Source organism: Podarcis pityusensis (assembly GCF_964106645.2).
Source record: "Podarcis pityusensis genome assembly, chromosome: 10".
In the NCBI taxonomy this organism is placed as follows: Eukaryota; Metazoa; Chordata; class Lepidosauria; order Squamata; family Lacertidae; genus Podarcis; species Podarcis pityusensis.
Window position 1 is genome coordinate 73,069,137 of NC_138035.1, and position 16,437 is coordinate 73,085,573.

Sequence of the window (16,437 nt, forward strand, 5' to 3'; positions counted from 1 at the left end):
CATGTGTTGAAAGACAATGAGCTTCCTAACACCTGGCTGTTCTGGTACAAGTCCTTCATTTTTCATATATATATATATATATATATATATGAAGTTATACTGTATTAATAATAACTATATACCTGTATGTATTATACTGTGTACAATACCTAATATATTAAATATCCTAAAAGATTCTTAATTTTTATCATCATGATTATTTCACCTTTTCCCCCCTTTCACTCCCCTGTTGATTGTCAGAGAACATAAGCACACTTTATTAAAGGCACATTTTAAATTCCAAACCAAACTGTCATTAAGATCAATGAAACACAGTGAGGAGTTTGTGAATGGCTGTTTCTCAGAATAGAGACAATAGGAGAATCTAAGTTGATATACCACCCCGGACAGAAGCAGACAGAGGCAGCGGATAGTGACCCTGATTTTGCATTCCAGCCTCTCTGCGTCCCCGCCCCCCACCCCCCGCAACACTATCCAGCTCCCCCAAGCCAGTGGGTCTTGTCTACCTATCGCTGCGGGAAAGATGCAAACAACAGGCTGCAGCATCCTGAGCGTTCTCGGGGAAGGGAAACGGGCGCGTCTCCCTCTCCGCCCGGCCCAATCACAGAGCATCCCGCGGAGATTGATGAGGGCGTTGCTAGGAGACGGCCGCGTCTGGTCCTCCAGAAGCAGGGACCGGAGGGGCTGGGGCTCTTGCCCGGGCTGCAAGTGGAGTTAAACAGCCGAGGGGGACGAGGCGCGCATCAAAGTCTGCCTCTCCAGGGCTGTCACTCCAGAGCAGAAGCAACACGGGGCTGCAGCGGGAGGAAAGGCAGATTTAGACCTCTCAAGGGCTACCTGCCGGTTTCAGCTGCCGGCCATGCGAAGTTAGAGCCCCATGTCCATCCTGCTAGCCCAATCCTAGGCAAGCGAGCAAGGGGGGGGGGGGGTCGCCCGGAGCTCTGGATTTGGGGGGGGGGGCAGAGAGTGTGTGTGTGAGAGAGAGGCGATAGGTTTGGAAGGGAGAAGCAGTCCCCAGATGCGGGGCTGCAGCAAAGCGCATCACTTGGGGACAGTGAAACTTCTCCGATTTGGGGCTGTGTGGGGAAGGGTGGCGGGTGGTGGAGGAGGAGGGCTTGGGAAAGGGGGCCGATCTCCGCTGCGCGCTGCCTCTTCCCGACGCCCCCTGGCCCCCACCCGTCTCCGCTCACGCCAGCCTTGATGCCCAGAGGGGCGGGGGGTCAGGGGGAGGAGGAGGAGGAAGAGGAGGAGGACCACCTTCCCCAAGGAAGAGGGTGCGGGCATTTCCCCGGGGTGCCTCCACATCTCGTTCGGATCTCTAAGGACGCCCGCCCGCCCGCCCGCGCTATGGTGACGATGTGGAGGACCAGAAGAGCAGCCGCCGCCGCCAGCGAGCGTCGCCCGCCAGCGCCAGGTAAGGCGACATCCTCCGCCTCCTCCTCGGGAGAAGCTGCCCAGGACCGAAAGCGGGCGAGGGCGGCAGGGGGAAAGTTTTCGGCGCAAGGGCTCGCTCGGGAAGCGTCGTGGTGTCTTCGGGATAAGCTGGGCCAGCAGCCCAGGCGAGGAATGACCGAATCCGAAGGGGATCCGCGCAGAGAGAAAGCGAGAGCTCAGGAGCCCTCCAGGAGGAAGGTGGAGCCCTATGCAGTGGCTCCCCAAATATTATTATTTATAATAATTACTATTATATATGCATTTGGAATAGAGAAGGTGTTGTGGTTAAGGATTGCTGAGCAAGCGGGTGGGCTGGATGTCCCCCAAGACCCCCGTCAAGACTCTAATCCTCTATGATGGACTTCATGTTCTGGGCCAAGTGTGGTTTGACTCTGGATTCGCATGCCTGGATGGTTAGCGTTGGTCTGCTCCTCCCGGGAAGTGTTCGAACTTCGTATGCAGGGGATGGGCAAGTGGGAAAGGGTTTGCAGCAGAGCATCTCCAGGGACCTGGCACTCCTGCAGTGGGGAAGAGAGCAGAGAAGCAGGGGCTGGAAATCCGGCTTGTTTTATTTCCTGGGTGTAAACGGGAGCCTTCAAAAGATGTAGCAGGTGTGAGCCCTCTTGTTCTCTCTTGACCTCTTCCTGCATGCCCCAAATAAAAAAGAGAGCGAGGAGAGAGAAATTTGAGAGAAGCAAATGGCATGATGAGACTTGCAGCCAAGAGGGCTTTACTTGTTTGTTTGTTTGTTTGTTTGTTTGTTGCATGAGGTTTTTGGCTCTTAAATCTGATGGCCAATAACAAGCAGAATTTCCTCCTTAAAGGCAAAGCAAGAGTGAAATTTTAGAGACTCAGAACATAGAAATGACCAGATATAGTGGTTAGAGATCTAAACATTTTGGGGACAATCTGCCAGGAGGTGCTGTGCAAGCCCCACTGAATGCTCCTGCAAAGCTCCCATTTATTTCCAGGAGACTTGCATGAGAGGACTTCCTATTAGGTTGAGCTGTCAGAGTGTGTTCATTATTTTATGTAAAAATGTCACTCCTCAGATAGGGGGGGCGGGCAAAACAGAAGATCACCTTTGGTTCCTTGTTCCCATTGTGATTCCATAGTCACCAATATTCTAGGGCAACCCACCCAAAGCACATTTGTTTAGTTATGAAACTATAGCCCAATCCTCGTTTATATCTTTCTTTTCACTGTTTTCTCTGTTGGCAAGACCTTTCTCATTTTATACTCATTTCTGTATGTTTTGTGTATATGCATATTCTTTTTATGCTTGCTATAGAAGTTATCTTTGCCTTTGGAATGTGGGTCATATGTATATATTTAGCACTATACATAGTTTATGTCAGTTATTTTCCACACCTTTTAATTTACTGTGTGCATTTTAATTTCAAGGCTATTTGCTTAATAATTTTACTGTTTGTACCAATTTCAGAGGAATGGGGTGGAATCCAGGACTTAGCTTTAAAATGTATTTATCTAAGAAAAGCAATTGTAGCTCTGTGTTTTTTTCATCTTTAAGAAATGCATTTAACTGAATTGGTAGGGAAGTGATCAAATTTTAGTTTTAAAATACCTTTCTTGGCAGAATGTAAAGTCAAACAGCCTAAGGACACTGACTTAGCCTGAATTTCCACTCATACAATCCCTTGGTTGGTTAAATATTCATGAAAACAATTTGCAAGGTGTAGAAGTCACCTGACCAAATATATTGTCACAGAACAATGGCTGTACATTTTGAGGATATTCCTCTCTCTTCTGCATGAATGATATTGCTTGCTGCTTGCATGTTTTGATCCAGGCAATCAGAGTAAAACCATACTATTTATTTACTCCAGATGAAGTTGCAAGTGAAAGCATTTTAAAAAAACAAAAACAAAATCATGGTGCTTTAAAATATTTGAACATAATCTTTCAATTGTAGGGCAGATCTGTGAATATGCATGAGAAACCTTCTTGACCCATTAATTAGTGAGTGATCAGAGCCACAGAACTTCAAGGGTGGAAGGAGACACAGCTCAGCCATTTGTACTTCTTTGTCCATAAATATTTTACCCCTGTATCATCCATTGTACCAATTATCCAAAAACTATCAATGTTTCTGTGATCAGCTGTTGTAGAGCCATAAGAACACAAACAATTTTTCTCAAATTCTGTACCATTGAGACTAAAATAACTTAATAATATGAAAATAAAAAACTGCGGGACTTTTAAGGTGCTACAAGACTCTTTGATGCTGCTGTTGCTGTTTTTTTAAAAATAGCATTTTAGGGGGTGCTATTTGCCAGCATATGTTCAAAATACATTACATAAAATGCAGCATTTTTAATAAATATCAGCGAGAAATCATCCTCCCAATACTGAGAACTGTGGTTCACATAGACATAGACATCAATTGACTACACTTGGTGGCTATCAGCTGAGTACATGAGCTTATTGTTTCAAAATCAATTTATGTGGAGTGTGTTAGATTTGTGATCACATTTTCACACATGCTGGTCTTCTTCACTAGATGTTACTTGCATTCTTCACTAGATGAATCTGCCATGAGAATCAGCTCAGACCCTATAGGGTACAGTAATATATAGCTAATGTTCTGTGCTGTGCTATCTTTGAACAGATTCAGCCCATTCTTAAGCATGTGTACTAAACCATGCTATCTTCAAAGCCGCTCCCTCCCAGGTTAGTGTGCATAGGGTAGGATTCAGTTTACTCAGAATAGACCTACTGAAATTAATGGACCTAACTCAGCCATGTGCTAAAATTTAGTTGAATTCCACCCACAGAACTGCAACTTCAGTGAAACAAAAACCTGAATTTGAGGGCTGCCAACTCTTCAGCCTTGCCTTTGATCACAGATTGATATGCAGAGCAGACATTAGCAAGTAATAATGTTTAGCTCTATGGTGTGAAGAGCTTCAGATTGTAGTTTTTCCACACATCAAGCTGCCACTCAAGGCACAGGAGCAGGTCAAGTTGATTATCCCCCCCCCCTTTCCTGGTTAGTTTAGAACCCTAATAAATAATGTGGGGTTGGCCTTAGCTGAACCTATAATTTCCAGGTGCAAGTGTAGAAATAACGAGGGAGCAAAAGTGAGCATTGTGCTGAGAACCAGTTGCACGGAGTAAATGTTTCACACAGATATAATCAGTTAATCTGTGTTACAACTATGACATCTTTTCCTCTAAAGAATAGGAAGGGGTCCATTCCAGGTGCAGAGAAACTTAAGCACCAGCTTGCCACTTTTCTTTCCGACAGAGGCTCTGTGCCTTAAAAGGGCGCATGGTCAGCTAAAACCCAACAAATGAAAGCTTTTTAAGGACATGGGGATCAGTGACTGAACTGAACCTCATGCAGTTCTGCCTGCCATGTAGCTGGTAAAAGGCAAGAGCTTCCCATTAATAAATAGGGGCTCCAATTAACACAATAACCAAATTGAACACCGAAGGCTTTTGATAAGGCAAAAATAAAAATCTCTTGGGTTTTCAGATGTGTGAATGACTGTAAGCTGGCTAAACCATCACATCACCCTTAAGTCATGGGTGCTTTAGCTGAGTTTCCTGCATTGCAGGGGGTTGAACTAGATGACCCTCGGGGTCTCTTCCAAATCTCTGGTTTTAAGTGTTGCCTGCAAACCAGCTGTAAGATACAAGAATGAATTTTCCAGCTGAAGTTACCCCATTCCTAACACCCAAAGCTCCCCTGTGTCCAAATTATCATAGGCTATGTCAGTTAGAGCCACAGCTACAGAGTCTATCCCCCCTATTTTTTTCTCTCAGCGACTGTTCCTTTGTACAATGAAAACATTTTCAAAACACATGGAAACAAGATGCTAATTCACGGCCTGACTTAGTTCATCCTGCCATTTGCCCCAATCCCCAAACTTTAGCTCACTGAGAATAAATAACTTCTTACCTTTGATTTCCGGTGCAACCTAGTTATGACAAAGACTGCAGTCCTAACCCCATTTTCCTGGCAGTATACCCCACTGAATTCAATAGGACTTACTTCTGAGTAGACATGGTTCAGCTTGCACTGTCAGTTGACCTGAATTGTAGTTACCAAATCAACATAATAACTGCAAGCAAAACAAGGTGGAACTAACATTATGAAGCACTGTTAAATTGATGGCCTGTCCTATGAAATGTAGTGTAATTTTAAACTGGGAGTGAGTAATTCAGTGGAAAACTATCTAGGAACACAAAAATCATGGACAAATTACTATCATATTCTGGGTGACAGAGGACAAACCCAAAACGGGTATGATAGAACGTGGGCTTTAACACACAAACGGAGAGCTGGGAGACTGTGCTTCCTCGCTCTCTTCTTAATCTAGCCCACATGGTTCCTTCTTTCTCATTTCCCCTTTCTCTGTCTAAGCAAGGTTCCAGCCCTGAAAGCACATGGACTGAGCAGCAAGAAACTAGAAGACAGGACCAGGAAATAGACATAGCCTCTGTGCTTGGCACATATCTCTACTCACATGCATCTAGTGCTTCCCTTTATTTCATGAATCCTTCTTCCTAGACTATGACAAAATTATGAGAACCAGCATTCCAAATTCTGCAAAAGGAAACCCTCTGAAACGGGTTATGCAATGCAAAACCTGCATTGCACACCTGCAATCATGGCATTTATTGTACAAATAGCTAATTGCCAAAAGTTTGTGAAGCAGGTATTGGTAAGCTCTGAAGAGGAGAGAGGGAGTCTTCTTCTGAAAGTAAAAATACAACTGAACATGCATAAGCCCTTATGGGGCCCAGCTTCACTTTGTCAAAAAAACAGTAGAGAGAGATTCTACTTTTTCTCTAAATGTTTCAAGTCATTTCTTTCATTTCAAATCTCTCCCCAGGATTTATTCACATTATTATTTTTTGGCTAGATATCAATATTGCACGTGTAAAATTTCATTCACATCTACAGCTGTTACAAAGAGCTTCTTTCTTCCCAAGCCTAAGACTCATGCGCCAGCGCATGACTGCTGAAGAGAAGTGATACACCAGCAGCTGTGCTGGTGAGGCAGTATCACACAGCAGGATATTGTGGCAATTTTGAGCACAATGCTGATGGAATCACAAAGAGATATATCAGAATAGTTAGCATCAATATATCATGTTAAGTGATCAAAGTGGTTCCTTCCTTTTGGGGGGAAACCCAGCAACACCAGTGAATTGGTGGGATCAGGCCATAAAGGTCCATCTCTGCTGATATGCAAAGACGATAAGGTTATAGGAGCACTGCGACCCACACAGCCATTAGGCAACAGAATGCATATTTCCTTTGGACGAGGAAGGTGGATAATTACTGGGGAACATTCCAGAATTAAACACACAGTAATGCATTTAAACATTCCCAATCTCAGTAAATTAAATTGTTATACTTAACATCATCTGCAACGATTCACATGCACACACAAAAGGTTGAGCATCCAAATCTTGTGATTCTCAGCTGTGCAAGAGGTACCTTTCTGGCATTACAAGGCAAGCTCTGGCGCACGAGACACTCAGGCATATGGAGGGTGTGCACCTGCCATAGGATGAAAAGGATGCAACCTGCAATTTTAAAGGAGAACATATCTGATAGGACAGTTCCAGGAAAACCATGAGCTGCTTTTTATGGGAAAGTGAGTTAAGCTTCCTTGCATAGACCTGAAATCCCCCAGAAGAGAGCTGCAGAGCTTCACGCAATCTTTTCCTAACCCACCCCTCTTCTTCCCAGAAGTGATCTCAAATTAATTGTGCAGTTTGACTGAACTCTGCTTTCCTAGGAGAGAAATTGAGACAGACTAGGGAATTTTATCTTGTTTGTAATATAAACTCAAATGCAATTGCAGCAATTTTTAAGACTCAGCAAGCTGGTCAGGGGGAAAATATTATCTTTTACCCCCGAGAAAACAAGAGGAGGATGAAGTTAGAACATAATCAGTCGAATACACATAATGATGAGATATATTTATTTGAAGTTTCCTTGTGAGGCTATTTAAATGACATTTACAGTGTCAATATGACTGTTTAGAAAAGGAAACTCACCTGTGCGCTTTTGTTTTCTCTTGCATTGCAATCCCATTCCTATTTACTCAGAAGTAAGTCTTGCTGTGCGTAAAGGGGCTCTTATTTCCAGGTAAGTTAGTGCACAGAGGACTTAAGACTTAGTCACTGACATGATAAGATTGTTTTTCCTGCAATTGTAAGATTGAGGGGGCCAAAAGGGTCACCTAGATCAGTTCTTTGCCCCCCCTCCCCAGGCCTGTTCACTCACTGGTCTCCCTCTTCCTCTATAGATCCAGTCAATAACTAATTTTGTTGGAGTCACTATGTCAAGGGAGCAAGGCTTGGCAGCCTTATGCTTCATATCACATCACCCAGAATGACCCACCACCAAATCAAAGGTCACAGATGTTGCTTAACTGCAGGCCAAATGCCATGGACTGCAGCAGCTGTAGTCAAACAGCACCCAAAGGCCCCAGACTGGGCACCACAAGCTCACACAATCAAACCCATGCAGCTTCGCCTACTGGTATCCCAGTGGGGTCTTTGACTGTTTCATATTCCACACTCTCATGCCACCCTTTCCCTCCAAATGCCTTGGTCTTCTTGATTGCACAAATGCCATCCTGTCTCATCCCATGGAGCAGAAAAGGTTTGTCACTCCTTGTGGGAATGTTCAGGGAGGCAGGAGAGAATATATTGTTTATTGATATCCTTCCTAACTTGCACTAGCAAGTTCTATAACTTAGCAGAGTTTTAACATTCCCCTTTAAATGCATAGCAGGTAGCTGGTTGCACGCTTTGTTTAAGCTTCTCAATATAGTTTCCTGGTAAGATTCCTTATTTCCCTCTTAAAAGAATAAACACTCCACCATCTTATTTAAGGTACAGTGGTACCTTGGGATGCGAACGGGATCCGTTCCGGAGCCCCGTTTGCATCCTGAACAGAACGTAAGACGCGATGGCACGTCTGTGCATGTGCGGGTCGTGTTTTGCTGCTTCCGTCCATGCACGTGACATCATTTTGAGCGTTTGCGCATGCGTGAACAGCGAAACCTGGAAGTAACGTGCTCCATTACTTCTGGGTTGCCGAGGAGCACAACCTGAAAGCGCTCAACCTGAAGCAAGCTGGGCATGTTTAGCCTGGAGAAGAGGAGGTTAAGGGGTGATATGATAGCCATGTTCAAATATATAAAAGGATGTCATATAGAGGAGGTAGAAAGGTTGTTTTCTGCTGCTCCAGAGAAGCGGACACGGAGCAATGGATCCAAACTACAAGAAAGAAGATTCCACCTAAACATTAGGAAGAACTTTCTGACAGTAAGAGCTGTTCGACAGTGGAATTTGCTGCCAAGGAGTGTGGTGGAGTCTCCTTCTTTGGAGGTCTTTAAGCAGAGGCTTGACAACCATATGTCAGGAGTGCTCTGATGGTGTTTCCTGTTTGGCAGGGGGTTGGACTCGATGGCCCTTGTGGTCTCTTCCAACTCTAGGATTATATGATTCCATGATTCTATGATTCTATGAAGCACATTCAACCCGAGGTATGACTGTATATAAAAGTAGTTTACACACAGCAGCAGCATCAGTTCACAGTTGGATCCCTGAAGGCAGACTTAGTTACAGAAAAATACATGTGAGTCTATCCCATATGGAGATAGTCTCTTCGTCCTCTGTTGGCTGAAAGCATCTCTAGCTAAAAAGCTGCTTCAACAACGAGAGGAAGTCAAAAAGAAGGGAGGAGGGCTTTGTGCCTTGTGCTTTTGTTACCTGCACAGGTAAGGTCACGCCCACCTCTAGTCACATGCAAAAGGAAGGATGCTCCAGCCCAGGAGGAAACAGGAAGTTTTCGACTGGCTGGAACAAGCATTCCCTTTGCATGTCCACTCTAGGCAAACAAGGAATGTTGTACTTGAATGCCACTTATGTATCACATCCCACACTCCTAACCAGAGGATATGGTTATTTTCAAGGAGAGTATCCATATTCTAGAAAAGGCCTTGGGCAACCTTATACCTTCCAGGGTCTCTGGCAAGATATTCCCCCACATTGACACTCAAGGTCCTATTCACTACAAATACCGTAGAACGAGCCTGGGACACTGAGCAATGGCTGTTTCCCCACGCTGGGGAAATAAAATTGCCCAGCCCCCTGAATTGCATTGCAGATCCTCACCTTCACTGGCTGCAGGTCTTCAGTATATAGACACAAGTCACTTGAAAACAAAACCCCACTAGAAGCAGCCATGTTTATCTTTGGAGAATAATAAGTACAGCGGGTGGAGGAAATGGATAGAGGAGGATTATATAATCTGTTAATAACTCATTAGACAACCTAAAGCCAGTTAAATGTTTTAATCCATTTAATTTTTTTCAACCATTGCTCTCCCTTATCTCAGCTGCCAATAGCCATCCTTGCACACTGCTTAACCAAATCTGTATGTTAATTAAGGAACTTACCTGTAATTCAAGGTTTAATTCTTTAGTCAATCCTTACTCAGGCAAAACATCAATGACAGCAATGAGGGGGAAGAACTCCAAGATCTAACACATTTTTTTCTCTTTTCATCTCAACACTGAGAAGTTAAAGCCCTTTTAGATGGATGAAGAATTCCTCCCTTTTCAGGATCTCCCGTGATGGATGTGCTTTCCCATTTACCCATCTACCCCACTTCATCTGATAAGTCAGCTTGCTACCACCACTAACCTTTCCTTCAGCCCTGAGAAAATGGAGAAATGCTCTAGCGTTGACTGCTATCATGAAGCAGCGATGCCCCGATGGACAAATATGTTCATTTCAATTTCTCTCAGTTTCCCATTTCTACCTGCACATTTCCACCACTTCAGTTTGTGATTGATTGATTTTTTTAAAAAGACCACCTTCCGCAAAATTTGTCAGAATGAAACCACTTTCTCAAGAAGGGCTTTACAGGGGCAAATAGATCTTTACAAAATAGATCCAAATTCTGTGTGGACTACACAGGGTGAGAAAAGCACAGTCTCCATCGATTCTCAAACAAATTGCATGTGTGCAGCCTGACTTTCTCCATCTGTATGGGGGTGGGTGCCTATTTGTATCTCCCACCAGCCCCTAGTTCCTTGTATTCTCAAATCAGAGGGGAAAAATATTTTTCAACTAAGTTTTCTATCCCCTATGTGCTAACATCTACCATCTGGGACATAATCCTTCTCTGTTCTCCTCCACTATTCTTTGTTGAATCCCTCCTCTTTTGAAAGCCTTTATTTTCTCTGAAATTTTGCTCCATCTTATTCCTCCAGCCCACTCTTAAGAACAAATGCTGTCCCTTCAACAACTATGACTAGAGTATGTTATTCTTGTTCCTTCAATCAATCCCAGAGTTAATTTCAGAAGAATTATATTTGGTGCATAAGAAATCCAGCCTGATTTTAATATATGGCACATGATTTGCTCTTGGGAGAAGAGGATTCACGAGATAAAGAGATGTGAGGATGAATATCAATGCTCTTCAAACACTCCATTGTTCCCTTGAATCTACTCGAAAGCCTTTGCATCTTGGTGTAAATCTGATTGCCCTGCCCTGCTCTTGTGGTCCCCTGCTCAGCCCGCCCTCCTCTGTCACCCAGCCTGGTTCCCCTGCAGAGACAGTCTGTCTGTAGCACTCCATCTGCAATGCATGCAGTGAATCACTCTATACACAGTTGTTCACCCAAAACACAGGTGCAAAGCGGGCTCTGCAAAAGTACAAGAACAAAGCTCTAGGGGAAAGGCCCAGGGGAGGGAGACTTAAAAATGGTCCAGTGATGGCTGAGCATGCTCAGTGTGCATGAAATGGAAGGCAGCGGGGAAGGGGACGTGGAAGAGTGAGCAGGAGCACCCCACATACCAGCATTTTGCTGCAGGCCCCGCTTGGAGAGAATATATTTAAATAGCAACACAAACTGTCATGTGCCCCTGCCCTCCCTAAATTCCTAATACTGCTTACTAATTACTTGTGGTATTATATGCAGTAAATGATGCTCGAAATTACTGTGAGCACTTACTTGTTAGAAAGAAAAGCCTAATGTGTAATGTTAATTACTGGAGTGGGTTGGAGGACTCCCCCCCCCCCCCTTCAATAAAAGCATGAGATGATACTGAAATTCAGACAACTCCTCCAGGGCTTCAAATGCTCCTATAAATCACAAAGCAATTCCGCACAGGGAGATTTTCGAGATTAGGGAATAAAAATGGTGTGACTCTTTTTAAAAAAATGTTAAAAGAGTTCAATGTAGTTAAAACAACATTGAAAACATTTTTTTTTTTTGTTCATGTGACATTTACAGTAAACCTTCTCTTAATTGTCTTTACAATAACTTGCATGAATAATAATAATAAAAACCAACATAGCTGCAACTAAAATGTGATATCCGCTTTTTAAAAAGAGACAGGAAGATACTAAAAGTAAACCATTGGCTGTGCAGGTGGTGTTGTAAGGAAAGGTCTAGCTTCTTGCACTGTGGTCTCGGCTTCTTTGAAGAAGAACTTCTGGCAAGAGATGGGCTGCGCTTCACAACAGCTGGCAAGAATGTGTTTATTAAGAGTCTTGCAAACCTGATCAGGAGAGCTTTAAACTAAATCCTGAGGGGGAGGGAGAAAATATTACAGTGGTACCTCAAGTTACAAACGCCTCAGGTTACAAACGCTTCAGGTTACAAACTCCGCTAACCTGGAAGAGTTACCTCTAGTTGAGAACTTTGCCCCAGGATGAGAACAGAAATTGTGTGCCGGCGGCGCAGTGGCAGCAAGAGGCCCCATTAGTGAAAGCACACCTCTAGTTAAGAACAGTTTCAGGTTAAGAACGGACCTCCAGAACAAATTAAGTTCATAACTAGAGGTACCACTGTATAGACAACAGGGAAATACCTGGCACTGGGGATAATATCTTCATTGATGCACAAGAAACTGAGGTGGTGCTACAGAAACCTGCTAAAGGGCAGGAAACTACAGGAAGGAAATAGCTGGAGGGAATGACTCATAGTTTCAGTTGTCTGTATTCTTGTCTTTATGCACAGAGCTTGGAAAACAAGCAGTTTGAATTTGAACTCTTAATACAGGATGGCAAATATGACCTAATAGGCATTATTGAAACTTGGTGGAATGAGACTCATGACTGGAATGTAGGATTTGAGGGGTATAACCTGTTCAAAAGGAATAGACCAAACAGGAAGAGAGGAGCAGCAGCATTTTGTGTAAAGAATGTGTAACACTTGTGAAGAGATCCATGACCTGGAGCATGGAAAGCAGATTGAGAATATATGAGTAAAAATTGTAGGCGAGAGAAACAACAGTGACCTTACTGTAAGGGTCTGCTATAGACCACCAAGCCATACTGAAGACTTGGATGGTGCCTTACTACAGCAGATTATGAAACATTCAAAAAGGAGATATATAACAGTCATGGGAGACTTCAACTTCTCCAATATCTTTTGGAACTCAAACTCTGCCAGGAAAGTAAGGTCTGACAAAATCCTCCATTGCCTAGCTGACAATTTCATTTCCCAGAAGATGGAAGAAGCAACAAGGGGATCATCTATCTTGGACCTGGTCCTTATGAACAGGAAGGAACTGAATGATGAAGTGAAAGTACAGGGAATCTTGGGAGGAAGTGATCGTATTCTATTGGATTTCATTATACACAGGCAAGGGAAAGCTGAGAGTAGTCAAACATGCCCTCTGGACTTTAAGAAGGCTGATTTTATCTGCATATGCAGTGCTTCTCCATGGGACCTCCGTGAGGAAGGTGCAGAGGTTGGCAACATGAGAACAGTTCCCATTTATAGAGCTGGGCCTGATATCATCACTAGCTACTTTTAGGCACCATAATTTATTTTATCAAGTAAGAGGGAGGCGGGAAGTCTCTGTCCACAAACAAGATATGATTTTCACCATCCTTGTTCATCCCCCCCCCCCCATAGCCCTCCTTTCTCTAAACTATACAGCTAGGTAGTCTTGATGTGTGAAATCTTTCTTTTAAGGTGGACAAAGGATGACCTTTTGTGTAATGCACATCTGCATGGTGGGGCATGCTTGTTTCCACTTTTCCATCAGGTACAGAAGATGAATCGCCCAAATATGTTGATTCATAGTTCAGCCAAGTCCTGGCCTGAATGCATTCTCAGCCTCTCACACCCTAACACTTGTCTCAGTCCCCTGTGAGCAGTAGCTGGAAGCTTCATTAGTCATCATTGGTGAAACGGCTGTAGGAAGTATGCCTTCAGGAAGGCTTTTGTTGAATATATATATATATCTCACAAAATGCTCCTCAGATTTAAATCAGCACTGAACTTGGCACAGCTATGCTCCATTTAGGCTGGATAATAGCTGAGGAAGCCTACTCTGTGTTTTTTTGCAAACAGGGAATACACACAACGCAAGACTCAAAACTAGATTTCTTTTTCATTCTAAAAAATCTTTGACTCATTCGCTTGTCCAGCTGCCTGCACATTTAGAAAACAACCAAGTTTATGTCAGAAATACTACTGGGTCACCAATCCATTTTTGCTATAGCCACAGTATGGACACATCACACAGATTGACTGCTTGCCCTCTGTGCATTTCTTCCGACACAATTGAGGAAATAAAAGGGGTGCTTCATATGCACATTGAATCCCTGCCATCTCCAGTTAGCTGCAAAAGCCATCTGAAAGCCCCCAGAACTGCTATCTGTCTCTGTGACTCTCCAGTATTGCTGGACGACAACTCCCAACATCCCTGCCCATTGGCCACACTGGCTGGGGAGGGAGGGAGATGATACTATAGATGATACTGAGCTCAATATACCAATGGTCTGACTCAAGGTAAGGAAGTTTGCTATGTTTTCCTTGCATGTGCTCAGCCAGCTTTGTTGTACCTCCCAGGTAGAGCAAGGATTGGGAACCACCAGCCTGCAGGCCAGTTTTGGCCCACCAGAGGGTCCAGTTGGGCTCACAGGGACATTTCCCCCACTGAGGAAATCAGCTGGTGTGCAGGGGACAGAGTTTAATTCTGCATTAGCTGCATGATCCTGTTATCAGCAGGAAACAAAATTGTTCAGCCAAGGCACCGTGATTTAATTCCTACTCATCAGCTGAGTGGGAATTAAAGTCCTGTGCAAAAGTGCCCTTTGAAAACTTCAAAAAGGCTTTTGCAAAGCCTTTAAGACTGCTTCTGCACTCCTGTTTGCTCAGATGGAAGTGTGGGGCTGTCTTAAAGCCTTTTGCAAGTCCCTCCCCCCTTTAAGTCTGATTCTGATCTCTGAGACTTAAAAGGGAAGTGCAGGTATCCTTGGAAAAGGCTTCGCACCTCTGCTCCAGTTTCCCTTTAATCCTCAGAGATCAAAGTGTGATGGATTTTGTAGGTGGGAGACCCTTTGCTCTGTGGAGTACAGCAGTGGCTAGTGCAGGTGCCATTTCCCATTGATGGTTGATGGATGGGCATGCCATCATCTTGCCTCTTTTTCTGCTCTGTTGGATGTTACACCACACCCTCTCAGCAGCCATTTTGTGACTGGCAACCACAACACTTTCTCAGAATTCCAACTGTGCCCACCCTGGACCAAGTGGCTGGGGACTCCTGCGGCGGGGGTGGGGGGTGGGGATTTACAGCCTGGCATAAATATAAGTTTCAGCTGCAGGGCAGAAATTAGCATGCTGTATTTGGGCTGGGGGGGCAGCAATGTCCTACAATTTAAGACAAGGGAAATGTAGCACAACCTCACACTGCTGTTCCCAAGAAGCAGAAAGCTAACAGTATGTGTTATGTGCCATCATTGCTTCCCTTCCTCAGCCCATAGGATTGCCCATTTTTTCTTCTGGCAGGGCTCCAACATGACAAGCAATTTATTTATTGATTTTGCCTGACAGGGAAAAAAGTTATCAATCCTTGCCAAGAGCAAGGTGGGGTGCAGGGAGGAGCCAGGAAAGGGTATTTCTGGCACAGTCTGCAGAGGTCAGAGTGGCAGACTGTAGCTGTAGAGACCCCGGTTCAAATCTTCTGTCAGCCATGACTGGGCCAGTCACCATCTCTTTTCCTAACCAACCTCACAGGGTTGCTGTAAGAGGTGGAGAAGAACCATGACATACACAACCTTGTGATTGTTGGAGGAAAGGCAGGATGTAAATGAAATAAACACAACAACAAATAAAATAATAGTATTGCCCTTTCCTAGACATAAAAAGGTAAAGGTAAAGGGACCCCTGACCATTAGGTCCAGTCGCGGACGACTCTGGGGTTGTGGCGCTCATCTCGCTTTACTGGCCGAGGGAGCCAGTGTACAGGACTAAGCCGCTTCTGGCGAACCAGAGCAGCGCACGGAAACGCCGTTTATCTTCCCGCCGGAGCGGTACCTATTGATCTACTTGCACTGCGTGCTTTCGAACTGCTAGGTGGGCAGCAGCAGGGACCAAGCAACGGGAGCTCACCCCGTCATGGGGATTCAAACCGCCGACCTTCTGATCAGCAAGCCCTAGGCTCTGTGGTTTAACCCATAGCGCTACCCGTGTCCCTAGACATGCATTCCTAGACATGCCAGCCCATAAAAGGCCATTGTGTTTTATTTGCCACATAAATTTGTATGTCAGCTTTCCGGCAGCTATTCAAGGCAATGTACTGAAAATAAAAGTTAATATTACAACAGTGAAGCCTACTCCCCAAAAAATCAATATAGTGACACAGAACATCACAACAAAGCAACAGTAGAACAGGCTTAATTATGAGCAACTAAAACACCGCCTTTGACCATTGGACCCAGGGAGAGCCACCAAGTGCTAGACATTTACCTTGATCTATTCCTGGATTCCACCGATAAAGACATCACAGAAACCTGGTGATGGATAGCAGTTGGCTTTCTCCAAAATTGTATTGGTGACTAAACCCAGTGAAATTGTGTCCTTTTGGTTGCATTTTAAATATCAAAAATCTTCTCCTGAAATGACTCCCTTGTTGTCTGTCACAGAGAATATAGGACCTTCAATAAACCAAAAGGTCTTGGCATTTGTCAGATGAAAAGGT

The 16,437-nt window shown here is 44.2% G+C and overlaps 1 protein-coding gene across 1 annotated transcript in view; it reads left to right on the top strand.

The window, feature by feature from the left end:
• Positions 1-539: 539 nt before the first annotated feature.
• GRM3 (glutamate metabotropic receptor 3) overlaps positions 540-16,437 on the top strand; it is a 93,973-nt gene continuing 78,075 nt past the window's right edge. Inside the window, exon 1 of the mRNA XM_081023545.1 lies at positions 540-1,414. The gene's annotated coding sequence lies outside the window, so the exon portion shown is untranslated. The remainder of the gene's footprint in view (positions 1,415-16,437) is intronic.